At 39.0% G+C, this 17553-nt stretch overlaps 1 long non-coding RNA gene across 3 annotated transcripts in view; it reads left to right on the top strand.

The window, feature by feature from the left end:
* LOC112133518 (uncharacterized) overlaps positions 1–17553 on the top strand; it is a 173792-nt gene that overhangs the window by 155645 nt on the left and 594 nt on the right. For all 3 annotated transcript variants that reach the window (XR_008525397.2, XR_008525396.2, XR_002915166.3), the window contains one exon: positions 12399–12535. This is a non-coding gene — a long non-coding RNA (uncharacterized LOC112133518). The remainder of the gene's footprint in view (positions 1–12398; positions 12536–17553) is intronic.

Here is a 17553-nt window from a genome sequence, read left to right as displayed (position 1 = left end):
CATCTCCCCTCCAGAGGGGTACATGCTATTATAGTCAAATGCAAGATCCCTTATACTCAAGAAATATTTTTTAATTTTCAAAATCTACTGATTATAGAAAATTAAACTTTATGGAAGTTAGACATGTGTCTTCACAGACCAATTAAAATATCAAGAGCAGTAAGCACTTTTATAGTGATCTGGTGCACCAGGAACCATTCTAAGTGCTTTACACGTATGAACACAATCCTCACAATGACATTCTGTGGGTGTGATTATTTTCCAATGTATAACCTCTTGAGTTTCTTTGCCCTTGGCTATATTTATGATTATCGAATCTTCAACTGGCTCTTATTTAGTGGAAGGAACTAATGGAAATGAGTTGTTACTTATTATGAGCAATTTTTTGTGAAGACTTCTTTTATTCAAATCTTGAAGTTCATAAAGTAGAGAGCAAATAATAGAAAAGGTTCTGGGTGGTTAAAAAGTTATGAATCAATGATTAATGTAAAAGTGACTAGGCCCACTTACTTAAAACAGGTTATGTTATCATTTTGCTGTTGATAATCGTTTTGCATGTAAAGACAATGTATGTCAGAAAAAAATGAAAATTGTGTGTGTGTTGGGGGTGGGGTTACCTCAGAGGAAAGAGATGATGAAGTTATCTTAGAGATCCTTGAAAATCACCCTGGGATTAGTTCTCCTAACCACACAATTCCCAAGAGCTTGTGAGATCCTGTCCTACGGCACCGGGAGATGGAGACAGCAGTCTCATTTTAAGGACCATCTGAAATGGTATAAAAATGCAATTAGTTGATGATGAAGCTGGTAGATAACTGCAGATTAGATTCTCATTCCCTCACTTTCTCAAGCTTTTTTTTTTTTTTTTCAGGCTTTTTCTTTTTTTCTTTTCTCTTTTTTTTTTTAATTATACTTTAAGTTTTGGGGTACATCTGCACAATGTGCAGGTTTGTTAAATATATATACATAGGTGCCATGTTGGTGTGCTGCACCCATTAACTCATCATTTAAGATTAGGTATATCTCCTAATGCTATCTCTCCCCACCCCCCACACCCCACAACAGGCCCCGGTGTGTGATGATCCCCTTCCTGTGTCCGTGTGTACTCATTGCTCAATTCCCACTTATGAGTGAGAACATGCGGTGTTTGGTTTTTTGTCCTTGCGATAGTTTGCTGAGAATGATGGTTTCCATCTTCATCCATGTCCCTACAAAGGACATGAACTTATCATTTTTTATGGCTGCATAGTATTCCATGGTGTATATGTGCCACATTTTCTTAATCCAGTCTATCATTATTGGACATTTGGGTAGGTTCCAAGTCTTTCATATTGTGAATAGTGCCGCAATAAACATACGTGTGCATGTGTCTTTATAGCAGCATGATTTATAATCCTTTGGGTATATACCCAGTAATGGGATGGCTGGGTCAAATGGTATTTCCAGTTCTAGATCCCTGAGGAATCGCCACACTGACTTCCACAATGGTTGAACTAGTTTATGCTCCCACCAACAGTCTAAAGTGTTCCTATTTCTCCACATCCTCTCCAGCACCTGTTGTTTCCTGACTTTTTAATGATCGCCATTCTAACTGGTGTGAGATGGTATCTCATTGTGGTTTTGATTTGCATTTCTCTGATGGCCGGTGATGGTGAGCATTTTTTCATGTGTCTTTTGGCTTCATAAATGTCTTCTTTTGAGAAGTGTCTGTTCATATCCTTCCCCCACTTTTTGATGGGGTTGTTTATTTTTTTCTTGTAGATTTGTTGGAGTTCATTGCAGATTCTGGATATTAGCCCTTTGTCAGATGAGTAGATTGAAAAAATTTTCTCCCATTCTGTAGGTTGCCTGTTCACTCTGATGGTAGTTTCCTTTGCTGTGCAGAAGCTCTTGAGTTTAATTAGATCCCATTTGTTAGTTTTGGCTTTTGTTGCCATTGCTTCTAGTGTTTTAGACATGAAGTCCTTGCCCATGCCTATGTACTGAATGGTATTGCCTAGGTTTTCTTCTAGGGTTTTTATGGTTTTAGGTCTAACATTTAAATCTTTAATCCATCTTGAATTAATTCTAGTATAAGGTATAAGGAAGGGATCCAGTTTCAGCTTTCTACATATGGCTAGCCAGTTTTCCCAGCACCATTTATTAAATAGGGAATCGTTTCCCCATTTCTTGTTTTTGTCAGGTTTGTCAAAAATCAGATACTTGTAGATATGTGGCGTTATTTCTGAGGGCTCTATTCTGTTCCATTTGTCTATATCTCTGTTTTGGTATCAGTACCATGCTGTTTTGGTTACTGTAGCCTTGTAGTATAATTTGAAGTCAGGTAGCGTGATGCCTCCAGCTTTGTTCTTTTGGCTTAGGATTTTCTTGGCGATGCGGGCTCTTTTTTGGTTCCATATGAACTTTAAAGTAGTTTTTTCCAATTCTGTGAAGAAAGTCATTGGTAGCATGATGGGGATGGCATTGACTCTATAAATTATCTCGGGCAGTATGGCCATTTTCACGATATTTGTTTTTCCTACCCATGAGCATGGAATGTTCTTGCATTTGATTGTATCCTCTTTTATTTCATTGAGCAGTGGTTTGTAGTTCTCCTTGAAGAGGTCCTTCCCTTATAAGTTGGATTCCTAGGTATTTTATTCTCTTTGAAGCAATTGTGAATGGGAGTTTACTCATGATTTGGCTCTCTGTTTGTCTGTTATTGGTGTATAAGAATGCTTGTGATTTTTGCACATTGATTTTGTATCCTGAGACTTTGCTGAAGTTGCTTATCAGCTTAAGGAGATGTTGGGCTGAGACAATGGGGTTTTCTAGATACACAATCATGTCATCTGCAAACAGGGACAATTTGACTTCCTCTTTTCGTAATTGAATACCTTTATTTCCTTCTCCTGCCTCATTGCCCTGGCGAGAACTTCCAACACTATGTTGAATAGGAGTGGTGAGACAGGGCATCCCTGTCTTGTGCCAGTTTTCAAAGGGAATGCTTCCAGCTTTTGCCCATTCAGTATGATATTGGCTGTGGGTTTGTCATAGATCGGTCTTATTATTTTGAGATATGTGCCATCAATGCCGAATTTATTGAGAGTTTTTAGCATGAAGGGTTGTTGAGTTTTGTCAAAGGCCTTTTCTGCATCTATTGAGATAATCATGTGGTTTTTGTCTTTGGTTCTGTTTATATCCTGGATTACATTTATTGATTTGTGTATGTTGAACCAGTCTTGCATCCCAGGGATAAGGCCCACTTGATCTTGGTGGATAAGCTTTTTGATGTGCTGCTGGATTGGGTTTGCCAGTACTTTATTGAGGATTTTTGCATCGATGTTCATCAGGGATATTGGTCTAAAATTCTCTTTTTTTTGTTGTGTCTCTGCCAGGCTTTGGTATCAGGATGATGCTGGCCTCATAAAATGAGTTAGGGAGCATTCCCTCTTTTTCTATTGATTGGAATAGTTTCAGAAGGAATGGTACCAGCTCCTCCTTGTACCTCTGGTAGAATTCAGCTGTGAATCCGTCTGGTCCTGGACTTTTTTTGGTTGGTAAGCTATTAATTATTGCCTCAATTTCAGAGCCTGTTATTGGTCTATTCAGAGATTCAACTTCTTCCTGGTTTAGACTTGGGAGGATGTATGCGTCGAGGAATTTATCCATTTCTTCTAGGTTTTCTAGTTTATTTGCATAGAGGTGTTTATAGTACTCTCTGATGGTAGTTTGTATTTCTGTGGGATCAGTGGTGATATCCCCTTTATCATTTTTTATTGCATCTATTTGATTCTTCTCTGTTTTCTTCCTTATTAGTCTCTCTAGCAGTCTATCAATTTTGTTGATCTTTTCAAAAAACCAGCTCCTGGATTCATTGATTTGTTGAAGAGTTTTTTGTGTCTCTATTTCCTTCAGTTCTGCTCTGATCTTAGTTATTTCTTGCCTTCTGCTAACTTTCGAATGTGTTTGCTCTTGCTTTTCTAGTTCTTTTAATTGTGATGCTAGGTTGTCAATTTTAGATTTTTCCTGCTTTCTCTTGTGGGCATTTAGTGCTATAAATTTCCCTCTACACGCTGATTTTAATGTGTCCCAAAGATTCTGGTATGTTGTGTCTTTGTTCTCATTGGTTTCAAAGAACATCTATTTCTGCCTTCATTTTGTTATGTACCCAGTAGTCATTCAGGAGGAAGTTCTTCAGTTTCCATGTAGTTGAGTGGTTTTGAGTGAGTTTCTTAATCCTGAGTTCTAGTTTGATTGCACTGTGGTCTGAGAGACAGTTTGTTATAATTTCTGTTCTTTTACATTTGCTGAGGAGTGCTTTACTTCCAATATGTGGTCAATTTTGGAATAGGTGTGGTGTGGTGCTGAAAAGAATGTATATTCTGTTGATTTGGGGTGGAGAGTTCTGTAGATGTCTATTAGGTCCACTTGGTGCAGGGCTGAGTTCAATTCCTGGGTATCCTTGTTAATTTTCTGTGTCGTTGATCTGTCTAATGTTGACAGTGGGGTGTTAAAGTCTCCCATTATTATTGTGTGGGAGTCTAAGTCTCTTTGTAGGTCACTCAGGACTTGCTTTATGAATCTGGGTGCTCCTGTATTGGGTGCATATATGTTTAGAATAGTTAGCTCTTCTTGTTGAATTGATCCCTTTACCATTATGTAATGGCCTTCTTTGCCTCTTTTGATCTTTGCTGGTTTAAAATCTGTTTTGTCAGAGACTAGGATTGCAACCCCTGCCTTTTTTTGTTTTCCATTTGCTTGGTAGATCTTCCTCCATCCCTTTGTCTTGAGTCTATGTGTGTCTCTGCCATGTGAAATGGGTTTCCTGAATACAGCACACTGATGGGTCTTGACTCTTTATCCAATTTGCCAGTCTGTGTCTCTTAATTGGAGCATTTAGCCCATTTACATTTAAGGTTAATATTGTTATGTGTGAATTTGATCCTGTCATTATGATGTTACCTGGTTATTTTGCTCGTTAGTTGATGCAGTTTCTTCCTAGCCTTGATGGTCTTTTCAATTTGGCATGTTTTTGCAGTGACTGGTACCAGTTGTTCCTTTCCATGTTTACTGCTTCCTTCAGGAGCTCTTTTAGTGCAGGCCTGGTGGTGACAAAATCTCTCAGCATTTGCTTGTCTGTAAAGGATTTTAATTCTCCTTCACTTGTGAAGCTTAATTTGGCTGGATATGAAATTCTGGGTTGAAAATTCTTTTCTTTAAGAATGTTGAATATTGGCCCCCACTCTCTTCTGGCTTGTAGAGTTTCTGCTGAGAGATCAGCTGTTAGTCTGATGGGCTTCCTTTTGTGGGTAACCCGACCTTTCTCTCTGGCTGCCCTTAACATTTTTTACTTCATTTCAACTTTGGTGAATCTGATATATGTGTCTTGGAGTTGCTCTTCTCGAGGAGTATCTTTGTGGCATTCTCTGTATTTCCTAAATTTGAATGTTGGCCTGCCTTCCTAGATTGGGGAAGTTCTCCTGGATAATATCCTGCAGAGTGTTTTCCAACTTGTTTCTATTCTCCCTATCACTTTTAGGTACACCAATTAGACATAGATTTGGTCTTTTCACATAGTCCCATATTTCTTGGAGGCTTTGTTCATTTCTTTTTATTCTTTTTTCTCTAAATTTCTTTTCTTGCTTCATTTCATTCATTTGATCTTCCATTACTAATAGATACCCTTTCTTCCAGTTGATCAAATCGGCTACTGAGGCTTGTGCATTCATCACGTAGTTCTCGTGCCTTGGTTTTCTGCTCCATCAGGTCCTTTAAGGACTTCTCTGTATTGGTTATTCTAGTTAGCCATTCGTCTAATCTTTTTTCAAGGTTTTTAACTTCTTTGCCATGGGTTCGAACTTCCTCCTTTAGCTCGGAGAAGTCTGATCGTCTGAAGCCTTGTTCTGTCAACTTGTCAAAGTCATTCTCCATCCAGCTTTGTTCTGCTGCTGGTGAGGAGCTGCATTCCTTTGGAGGAGGAGAGGTGCTCTGATTTTTAGAATTTTCAGTTTTCCTGCTCTGTTTTTTCCCCATCTTTGTGGTTTTATCTAGCGTTGGTCTTTGATGATGGTGATGTACAGATGGGGTTTTGGTGTGGATGTCCTTTCTGTTTGTTAGTTTTCCTTCTAACAGTCAGGACCCTTGGCTGCAGGTCTGTTGGAGTTTCCCAGAGGTCCACTCCAGACCCTGTTTTCCTGGGTATCAGCAGTGGAGGCTGCAGAACAGTGGATATTGGTGAACAGCAAATGTTGCTGCCTGATCGTTCCTCTAGAAGTTTTGTCTCAGAGGAGTACCTGGCCATGTGAGGTGTCAGTCTGTCTCTACTGGGGGTGCCTCCCAGTTAGGCTACTCGGGGTTCAGGGACCCACTTGAGGATGCAGTCTGTCCATTCTCAGATCTCAAGCTGCGTGCTGGGAGAACCACTACTCTCTTCAAAGCTGTCAGACAGGGACATTCAAGTCTGCAGAGGTTTCTGCTGCCTTTTGGTTGGCTATTCCCTGCCCCCAGAGGTGGAGTCTACAGAGGCAGGCAGGCCTCCTTGAGCTGTGGTGGGCTCCACCCAGTTCAAGCCTCCCAGCTGCTTTGTTTACCTACTCAAGCCTCGGCAATGGCGGGCACCCCTCCCCCAGCCTCGCTGATGCCTTGTAGTTTGATCTCAGACTGCTGGGCTAGCAATGAGCGAGGCTCTGTGCGCGTAGGACCCTCCGAGCCAGGCGCGGGATATAATCTCCTGGTGTGCCGTTTGCTAAGACCATTGGAAAAGCGCAGTATTAAGGTGGGAGTGACCCAATTTTCCAGGTGCTGTCAGTCATCCCTTTTCTTGGCTAGGAAAGGGAATTCCCCGACCCCTTGCACTTCCTGGGTGAGGCGATGCCTTGCCCTGCTTCAGCTCAGGCTCGGTGCACTGCACCCACTGTCCTGCACCCGCTGTCTGACAATCTCCAGTGAGATGCACCCAGTACCTCAGTCAGAAATGCAGAAATCATTCGTCTTCTGCATTGCTCATGGTGGGAGCTGTAGACTGGAGCTGTTCCTATTTGGCCTTCTTTGCTCCACCCCGCTTCTCAAGCTTTTTAAAAAATTATTCTTCCAAGGCCATTCGATTCAAGTTCAAAGACCCAAAAACCTATTCTATCCTGTCTCAAAACTGACTTTCATGAATAAAATCTCCAGAGCTGAGTTTAACACGCTAAGCTTCTAGGTCTCAGTTATGAGAAAGGTTGAGTCCATTTAAGTCTGCAATTTTCCTTGAAATATTTCCTTTGTCAATTTAACATTCACCTTCCTTGACCCTCCTCTCATGCAGAGTCATGCAGGCATAATTTTATTAGCTGTTCCTCAGCTCACATTCCATAAAACTCCTACATACTTCACTTGCCGTCTGTTGTTCCCCTTCAAATTTGAACAATGTTCTTTCCTTGTATAGACTCATTTCCACATGGAGTTTCACTAAGACCTACTGGAATGAGAAAATAGCCTTAATTGATATATGTGCTCAGGCTTTTTATACTGCCAGGTATTATCCAGATGGTATTAGAGATAACAGCATCATAAACTATAACTTTTAACGATCTCCAGTTTGAAATATGGAAGCAGCCTACAGGCATACCACCCTGAATGCACCCGATCTCATCTGAGATATGGAAGCAGTGTTTTACACGGACAAAAATTGCAAGAGATTTTTGCTTAAGAAATATTCAATTACATTTAAAATTGATACTTTTGTCATACAGAAAGCAAAGGTATTTTCCTTGGAAATTTAAAGAATATATCCAAAATAGGGAATTTTTTAAAAATCTCAAAAGTTTTTGGGGTACAGGTGGTTTTTGGTTATATGAATAAATTATTTGGCAGTGATTTCTGAGATTTTAGTGCAGTGATCACCTGAGCATCTACGCCGTACCCAGTATGTCATCTTTTATCCCTCACCTGCCTCACAACCTTCCCTGCCAAGTATCCAAAGTCTATTAAATCATCCTTATGCATTTGCATCCTCATAGCTTAGCTCGCACTTGTAACTGAAAACATACAATATTTGGTTTTCCCTTCTTGAGTTATTTCACTTAGAATAATGGCCTCCATCTCCATCCAAGTTGCTGCAAAAGATATTGTTTCATTCGTTTTTATGGGTGAGTAGCATTCCATGGTGTATATATACCATTTTATTTATCCACTTGTTGGTTGATGGGCACTTAAGTGGGTTTCATATCTTTACAATTGCGAATTGTGCAGCTATAAACATGCATTTACATGTGTCTTTTGCATATATATAATGACTTTCTTTCCTTTAAGTAGATACCAATTGGTGAGATTGCCAGATCAAATGGTAGTTCTACTTTTAGTTCTTTAAGGAATCTCCATACTGTTTTCCATAGTGGTTGTATTAATTTACATTCCCACCAGCAGTATAAAACTGTTCCCCTTTTGCCACATTCATGCCAATATATATTGCTTTTTGACTTTTTAATTATGTCCAGTCTTGCAGGAGTAAGGTGGTGTCTCATTGTGGTTTTAATTTGCATTTCCCTGATGATTAGTGACGTTGAACATTTTTTAATGTGTTCATTGGTTGGTTGTCTATCTTCTTTTGAGAATGTCCTTTGCCCACTTTTTGATGGTGTGTCCAGAATTGGTGGGTTCTTGGTCTCACTGACTTCAAGAATGAAGCCGCGGACCCTCGCGGTGAGTGTTACAGCTCTTAAGGTGGCACGTCTGGAGTTTGTTCCTTCTGATGTTCAGATGTGTTCAGAGTTTCTTCCTTCTGGTGGTTTCGTGGTCTTGCTGGCTCAGGAGTGAAGCTGCAGACCTTCGCGGTGAGTGTTACAGCTCTTAAGGCAGCGCGTCTGGAGTTGTTCGTTCCTCCCAGTGGGCTCGTGGGCTCGCTGGCTTCAGGAGTGAAGCTGCAGATCTTTGCAGTGAGTGTTACAGCTCATAAAAGCAGTGTAGACCCAAAGAGTGAGCAGTAGCAAGATTTATTGCAAAGAGTGAAAGAACAAAGCTTCCACAGTGTGGAAGGGGACCCGAGCAGGTTGCCACTGCTGGCTGCGGCAGCCTGCTTTTATTCTCTTATCTGGCCCCACCCACATCCTGCTGATCGGTAGAGCCGAGTGGTCTGTTTCGACAGGGCGCTTATTGGTGTGTTTACAATCCCTGAGCTAGACACAAAGGTTTTCCACCTCCCCACCAGATTAGCTAGATACAAAGTGTCACACAAAGGTTCTCCAAGGCCCCACCAGAGTAGCTAGATACAGAGTGTGGATTGGTGCATTCACAAACCCTGAGCTAGACACAGGGTGCTTATTGGTGTGTTTACAAACCTTGAGCTAGATACAGAGTGCTGATTGGTGTATTTACAATCCCTGGGCTAGACATAAAGGTTCTCCATGTCCCCACCAGACTCAGGAGCCCAGCTGGCTTCACCCAGTGGATCCTGCACAGGGGTTGCAGGTGGAGCTGCCTGCCAGTCCCACGCTGTCCGCCCGCACTCCTCAGCCCTTGGGTGCTTGATGGGACTGGGCACCCTGGAGCAGGGGGAGGTGCTCATCGGGGAGGCTCGGGCCCTACAGGAGCCCATGGAGAGGGTGGGAGGCTCAGGTATGGTGGGCTGCAGGTCCTGAGCCCTGCCCTGCGGGAAGGCAGCTAAGGCCCAGCGAGAAATAGAGCGCAGCGCAGGTGGGCTGGCACTGCTGGGGGACCCAGTCACCCTCTGCAGCCGCTGGCCCCGGTGCTAAGCCCCTCATTGCCTGGGGCCAGCAGGGCCGGCCAGCTGCTCCAAGTGCGGGGCCGCCAAGCCCACGCCCACCCGGAACTCCAGCTGGCCTGCAAGGGCTGCAGGCAGCCCTGGTTCCCGCTCTGGCCTCTCCCTCCACACCTCCCTGCAAGCTGAGGGAGCCGGCTCTGGCCTTGGTCAGCCCAGAAAGGGGCTCCCACAGTGCAGCGGTGGGCTGAAGGGCTCCTCAAGTGCTGCCAAAGTGGGAGCCCAGGCAGAGGAGGCGCCGAGAGCGAGCGAGGGCTGTGAGGACTGCCAGCACGCTGTCACCTCTCAATGGGATTACAAAATACGGGATTGTTTTGTTTTTAAAGAAAACAAAAATTACACACAAAAAATCATGAGACCTTTTTATTTAAACAGAAAGAGGAAAGAAGGGAGTGAGAGAATAAGTGAGGAAGGGTAGGAGGGAGGGATGGAGGAAAGGAGGAAGGGAGGAAAGAAGGAAGAAGGTAATTATTTAATTTTAGTTTGCTTATGGATGCTTAATTATGTATTTAATAACTTCTACTTTTACTTCTTCTGGTCTAAGAAATTATGAAGATAAATACTTATATCTTTCTTGCTTCATCTGAACTCACTATGGGTTTACTGTAAATACTTATGTCCCCTAAGGGAAAATATGAAACAACCACCACTCCCCCCCCCAAAACACACACACACCCCATCCAAATATAATAATAATAATTCAAATTATTTGGACAAATTTGATCCATGTCATGCTGGTACTATACCTGACTCTACAAACACTGCCAATTTTTTTAAATCTCTAATGAACAAATTTTCTTTCTTTAGTCTTTTAATCTATTCAGGTAGTAACAATGCTAATATTTTCATTTCAGGAAAATGAAAACAACAAATGATATGAACTAGCTTGCTTGAGGAATTCTTACTCAAGGTTCAATTTTATTTGACAGTTCAGATTGTTCTCTGTGGTATGAAGCCAGAAACAGCTGATAAAAATGCTTTATATATGCATATGTTCACACACCAACATACATGATTAATCGTATTTGAATATGACACACACACAGAAATACAAATATACACTTATAATGTTCAAATCAGTAATCGATTTAAAGCATCTTAATACCCTATTTCAATATTCTAAACCTCTATCAAGACATATTACAGTGAAATAATCTGGATTTAAACCACATATTATGAAAAGAAATATTTTTATTAATTTTTATTGAAAATATACCAAAACTTTAAATAGATACACAAATGGAATCTTGTGATAACATTTTTCAACTACAGGATACTTTACTTTGGTAAACACTTTTTGTGCCAGCAGCAGAATATATTATACCAATTTCCTCCTTTTTACAAAGATTTCCCTGCTGTATATGGTAAAAAGATCTCAGAAATCCTAGTTCCAAAAGCTTCCCCATGGCCCCAGTGTATGATACCGATTTGGTTCCTTAACCTTGGTAATGATGTTAACCTTTTGGACACCAGTTGAATTCTGAACTGTTAGAGTCTAGTGACTGGTACGTGGATGGGGTAAGAAATTTTTTTTGGTGGGGGAGGAGGTATTTGTTTTTTTAAAAAAATCTTTATTTTTTATTAAGGTACAATATGCATATATAATTTACCATCTTTACAATTTTTATGTGTACAGTTTAGTGCTGGTTGGGGAGTTTTATAATGTGGAAATTCTTAGAAGAATATTTATTTAACTCTGAAACACAGGTCTGAGCTCCATCATACCAATAATTGCGGGAAATCAGGGCTCCAAAGCAAAAATAATGCTGTCACAAATAATTAATTGTCTATACAAGCAAGAAAAATGAAACCAGGGAGAAGCCTTGTACCACCTAAACAGTTTTCTTTCCAATGTATTTCTAAGGGAAGCATTAAAAAGAAGAGTGAGATAGATACTCTTTTTTCTATTTTCGTTCACCTGAGCCTTTCAGAGCCTTTTCAGTTTTTAAGATATTTTCTATAAAAAAGAATGGCTGAGAACATAAAAACTTTGTGAACTTCCTTAAAGTAAAAACCATTCAATAGATGAAACAATACAAATTTGAAAAATAAGACATTTTAAAATTCAAATTTGTAGCAGCACAATTTCAAAAAGAGAAAATTGGAAAAGAAGAAAAAAATTAATAATACTGTTTTTAAAACCGATACTTGGCTTTGTATTTCGAATATCAATGCCGTATGGCTACCTTGCTCTGGAAAACCTTATGACCAAGGAGTGAAGTTCGAACAATTTCATGAGACATTAGCTTCAAGTTAAGTGCCGCTTACCTCTTCATTGACCATTTCACAGTTCAAAGTCTCAGTGGATGAATACTTTTTGTACTTGAACATCATAAAATTGAATTCACAAAGGGCATTTCTTAATGTATGTATGTTTATTAAGCTACTACTGAATCTTGTTAGCCCTAAAAATCAGCATTATTTGAAAATACAAAATATCTTGTTTTATGTGGTTCCCAGTCATTTCTTTGTCACAATGTCTTTATTCTTTAATAACTGTTTCAATTATTTTTATCACTTCAAAAGAAACATGAAATTGTACACAATTATGTGTTGCCCCTAAAAACAGCATTATTTTAGGATGATTAAGTTTTTAAGATTTCTACAATAAATTGACATTGAAATTCAGGAGCAGTTTTGTTTGTTTGTTTGTTTACAGATGAGATCTCACTCTGTTGCTCAGGCTGGAGTTCAGTGGTTATTCACAAGGGGCAATCATGGTGCACTACAGCCTTGAACTTCTCTTCTCAAGTGATCCTCTTGCCTCAGCCTTCCAAGTAGCTGGGACTACACCTGGTAAAAGTAGATTCTTTATTACATCTTTTAATTTACATTTACACTATCTTCTATTTTTGTATATTGTAGCTACTTTAATAATGCAAAGACATACCTAGAAGAAAATAAGGACACTACTATCTGCTTCTAATCTGTTTCAAGAATTAGGTAGTTAAGAAGTAAATTAGGAGAAAGACAATAGAATTGAGTAAAATTCTAGAGAGGTAATAATGTCCCTTGCATTTAAACTGAAGAGACAGAATGATCTATTACAGAGGTAAAGAGCATGCTTTCTGGAGTCTAACATGTATCATTCTTAATTCTACAACTTTCTGCCTGTTCAAACTGTTTTACCTCTCTGAGCCTCATCTAGAAAATGGAAATGCACCTATCTCTTTACACTTTGGTGAATGTAGAATGAAATAATGTATATAAAAGCTCTGAGTAGAGTGCTAAGCACAAAGTAGGTATGTTTATTAAATTACTGACCTGAAAAAAATCATTTCAGTAGGGAAGATGAAAAGTGGAGGAAGTACCTGGCTTCTGATAAACAACATATCTGGCCAAATCTCCCTTTAGATGCCTCATAGGGTCCTGCTTTGCCAATAGATGACACTGTCATGTCATTAGGAAGGATTTGCAAAGCCCATTCATGACCAAATGAAACAAATTCCTGGATCAGTTAGTCATGTTCGCCCGGATCACAAAGGGAGCAGAGTCACTTTTTTTCTCACGCATGTTCATCACTTCTCCCGTCTAAGTTGCTCTCCATCTAAGTTGCTTCTCCCATCTAAGTTTTCTTCCTATTCTGGGTCTCCTATCTCACCAATACCTTCTGACAGAAGATCCACTTCTTTTTTCTCATTTTTATCACAGATATCTGAAGCTGAAAATATTTCTGAAAATCAGCAACATTACCTTATTTTTCCTTTAAAATCTGAAGAAAGCAAAACAAAACACAGTAAAAAACTATGGTATCAATGAGAAAAGGAACACTTACTATGCCAATACTTAAAGGAACTTTACAAGAGAAAGTACTTTCTTCTTCTTCTCTTCTCATGAAGCAAACCTATTTTATATTTTTAACAACTACCATTTACTAAGAGTATACAGCAATGGTGGGAAACACTGGCAACAGCTGTGATTGGAATACTTAGCCACGTTTTCAGGGTGGGAAGATCATATAAACCCACCCTGTGCAATGATCTGGACAGTGATGATGGGTAAATCACTGGGTTGTTTGTTCTCCAGAAGTGGCAGGAGATGGGGGTCCCATTTCGTTCAGATAGTCCTGAATGTTCACAGAAAAGGAATCATAGAAAAGACATCACTGCTGGGGGAAAAAAAGAAGATATTAATTTTGTTCTGTAATTTGGGAAATCTTGGTTGAGTATTACTTCTGTTAATACTACAAAAATATACTTTTTTTCCATTTAAAAAGATACCCTGACACATCCATTATTTTTAAAGTGACATTTAATTACAGGGATGCTTAAATAACACCATCATTGTCAATGAAAACTGGGAAGATTTATGTACAAAATGTTTCTCTTTCTTCACAGATAAACTTTGAAAGATGATAAACTGCTTTTTAAATTAAAAGTGATTTTGTATCTACATTTTCTGTGTAAAGCTTAAACTTTTTGCACTTTATATCGTTATATATTTTTTGGTTAAAAGTTAAGATTTGCATATAGACATACAGTGAAACCCCAATTAATACTACTTTACGTAGAGTACTGTCTTCTTTATTGTTTCTTAAGCTCCAAATTTTGGTTTAAAGTCTAGGAAATTGTTTCCTGGAAAAAAAAATCTCTAGTTGTTAACTAGTCAATACCCATTCATTTTTAAAATACATGTTCTGAACTAAAAACAATAAAATGATTACTGCCAAGTTGGCATTTCAAGTGATGTGGTGGAATCTATAGTCAGAGCCTCCCCATTTATACCACTGCTGTTGGAAACAGCAATGAGAAAAGAATGCAGAAAGGGTGTCCTTGGGTTTAAATTAGAAATGATCAAAATGATAGGACTTCTCAGAGAAATGTGGAGTATTAAACAAACAGACAGAAGGGACCATCTCTCCCCAAATTCACTGGAGAGGGACACAAATCCTTAGTCAAAGCTTACTGAAATAACTTCAGTGATCACTAAAAGCTCTAATTTTTTGTGTCATTGTTAATCAGTGGTCCTGACACAAAAAAAGATATTTTCATATCTAAAAATAAGGAATATACCAGATAGAAAGCTGGGGCAGGTGTCACCTATTTCCATGTGTCCCATTCCTAGTTTCTTCTGATTTGTGTATGCAAAAACTCATTTAACATTTTAGCATCTCAAAGAGAAGCCATTGAATATCAAACTGATAAGAAATGATAGTATAGTAATCCCCCCTTATCCACAGGGGATACCTTCTAAGATCCCCAGTGGATGCCTGAAACTGCAAGTAGTACCGAACCCTAGATACACTATGTTTTCCCTAGATATACATACATATAAGGTTTAATTTATAAATTAAGTACAGTAAGAGATTAACAATAGTATCAAAGAAGAAAATAGAACAATTATAACAATGTACTGTAATTAAAGTTATATAAATGTGGTCTCTCCAAATATCTTATTGTACTGTTCTCCCTATTTTCAGATTGTGTTGACAACAGGTAAGTGAAAACTCAGAAAAGTGAATCCAAAAATGAATCCACAGATAAGGGGAGACTCCTCTATACTTGGTCTAAGCCAAGAATCCAGTTCCTCTCTGTAAATAAAAGAGTGGCATATCTCCTGAAACAGGATGTGAGGAGTAGCAAAATGCAAGGTGGAAGACGTGTTTGCAAATACAAAATGCAATCAAAGTTTCAAATAACGTTGAATTCTGTAAATTTTAATAATGTTTCTGCTTCCAGTAATTCAAGTAAGTATTCATATCAAAGGAGAATGTATATAAATAGTGAATTACTCCAACATTCATTATTTCCACTAGACTACAGACTGTATTATTATAGAGTATGAATTTATTTTTTTCAAACACAGAAATTGGTGTGCAGTAGATGCTTGATAAATACTCATCAAATAAATAAATTTCTGCTTATTTTTTTGCAATAATTAAATAGCAGGAACATGTTGTAAATTTGTTTCAAGATTAGTTAACTCTAAGTTTGATAGAGTTTAATGTTAAGAGAAATTACAGAAGGGTTAATAGGCAAATAAAGGTAAGATTTTTGTGGTGGAAAAACATTTTTCAGGGGTGGCTATGAGGGAATATATTGGAAAGACCCTCCCAAATGAAAAAGCACTTATGCACTTACATAGCATTTAATATGTTCAGGGTCCTGTTCTAAGTTCTATACAAATATTAACTTTTAAAATACTCATAACAACTCTATAATCTATGTACTTTTATTATCCCCACTTAAAGATGAAGGAATTGAGAAAGAGAAAGGTTAAGTTGCTCAATTTCATATAGCTAGTAACTGGCAGAGATGGGATTTAAACCCAGTCAGTTTGGTTTCAGAATCTGTGTTCTAAGCTACTATATTTATTTCTCCTGGAAAAAAAAAGTAAGGCTATTACCATATTTTTCATATATAGGGCTGCTGCAACTATTACCACAGGCTGGATGGCTTACGACAACAGAAATATATTCCCTTACTGTTCTAGAGACTAAAAGTCCAAAATCATGGTGTTGGCAGGGGTATGCTCCTCTGAAAGCTCTAGAAGAATCCTTCCCCTAACTCTGTGTAGTTTCTGGGGTTGCTCATAGTCCTTGGCCTTCCTTGGCTTATAGCTGCGTCACTCCAATTTCCATATGCCTTTTGTGTATGTCTTTCTGTGTTCTCTCCTTGTGTTATAAGGACACCAGTCACTGGATTTAGGGCCTATTCTAATCCAGTATGACCTCATGCTAACTTGAGTATTTCTGCAAATGCCTTATTTTCAAATAAGGTCACATTCACTGATGCTGGGGGTTAGCAATTGGATGTGTCTTATAGGGGGCACAATTCAATCCACACAAAGGATCAGCCTTCTGTTACCATTAAGAAAAATGCTTATCATGAAAAACCAGTTACAGTAACATTAGATTGAATTTAATTTCTTAATCATGTTCCTTTCAACCTATTTAATAAAGTAATGAGGGAATTTACATGCTGGCCTGTAAATTTCTCACCCTAAGTTATTTTTGTGATGCTGGGATAGCAGACAAAAGGCCATCTAAACCAGACCTCATACATCTCATTCTGTCACCCTGGCGCCAGGAGGCTTCCTCAAAGGGGAGGGAGAGGCCATTGAATGTTGGCATTGCCACCTTAAAGTGTTAAGAGTATTTTTCTCACAGTTCTCCATAAGTCAGGTTGGTTTTCGGATATTTCCCTTTAGACCACTGAGAAACTAACAACTGCTGGCCAGTAAAGCACCATCACTGCCTCTGGCTCCTTCACAGCTCATATTTCAAAACTTCATCAGAGAGCTGCTGCTGTGTGGACCTGAAGGGGAAAGACCCCTTTCCCCAATGATAACCTTTTAGAGAGATGAGTATACTCCTGGCAGTTAATAGACAACAAATTGAGATTTGCAGTAGAACCAAAAAGATAGGTTTGTAAATGGTACCCTATCTTCCTTGAAATAAATTATGTTTGATAATAGAAATCCATCTTCCAGTTAGCAGGATGGGGCAGCCCACACAGCTAGAACGGTAGGGGGGCTGGAGAAGTAGGATGCTGGGGAAGAAGCATGGCACTCAGAGAAGAGTCTAGAATGGCTCCCAGGAAGCAGGATTCACAAAGGCCCTAGAAGACTATCCTAGGAGAACATAATGCAGTAAAAGGCCATGCAGATGGCACATTACTTCTTATGTCACTGTCATTGAAAAATAATTGACACAGCAAAAGAAATGGCATTAAGAGGGTGCTGGCAACATCAATAATATGAAAGGGAAATTTTACAATATGGGTGTTAAGTTTCTGAAATTTATAAACTCTGAGTTTTTGCTATGAAGGGAAATGTAAGGAATTTGGTAATTATGGCTTATTTTTTAACATTTA

The sequence above is a fragment of the Pongo abelii genome, chromosome 4 (genome assembly GCF_028885655.2).
Source record: "Pongo abelii isolate AG06213 chromosome 4, NHGRI_mPonAbe1-v2.0_pri, whole genome shotgun sequence".
NCBI classification, from domain to species: domain Eukaryota; kingdom Metazoa; phylum Chordata; class Mammalia; order Primates; family Hominidae; genus Pongo; species Pongo abelii.
This window is presented reverse-complemented; position numbering and strand designations above follow the sequence as displayed.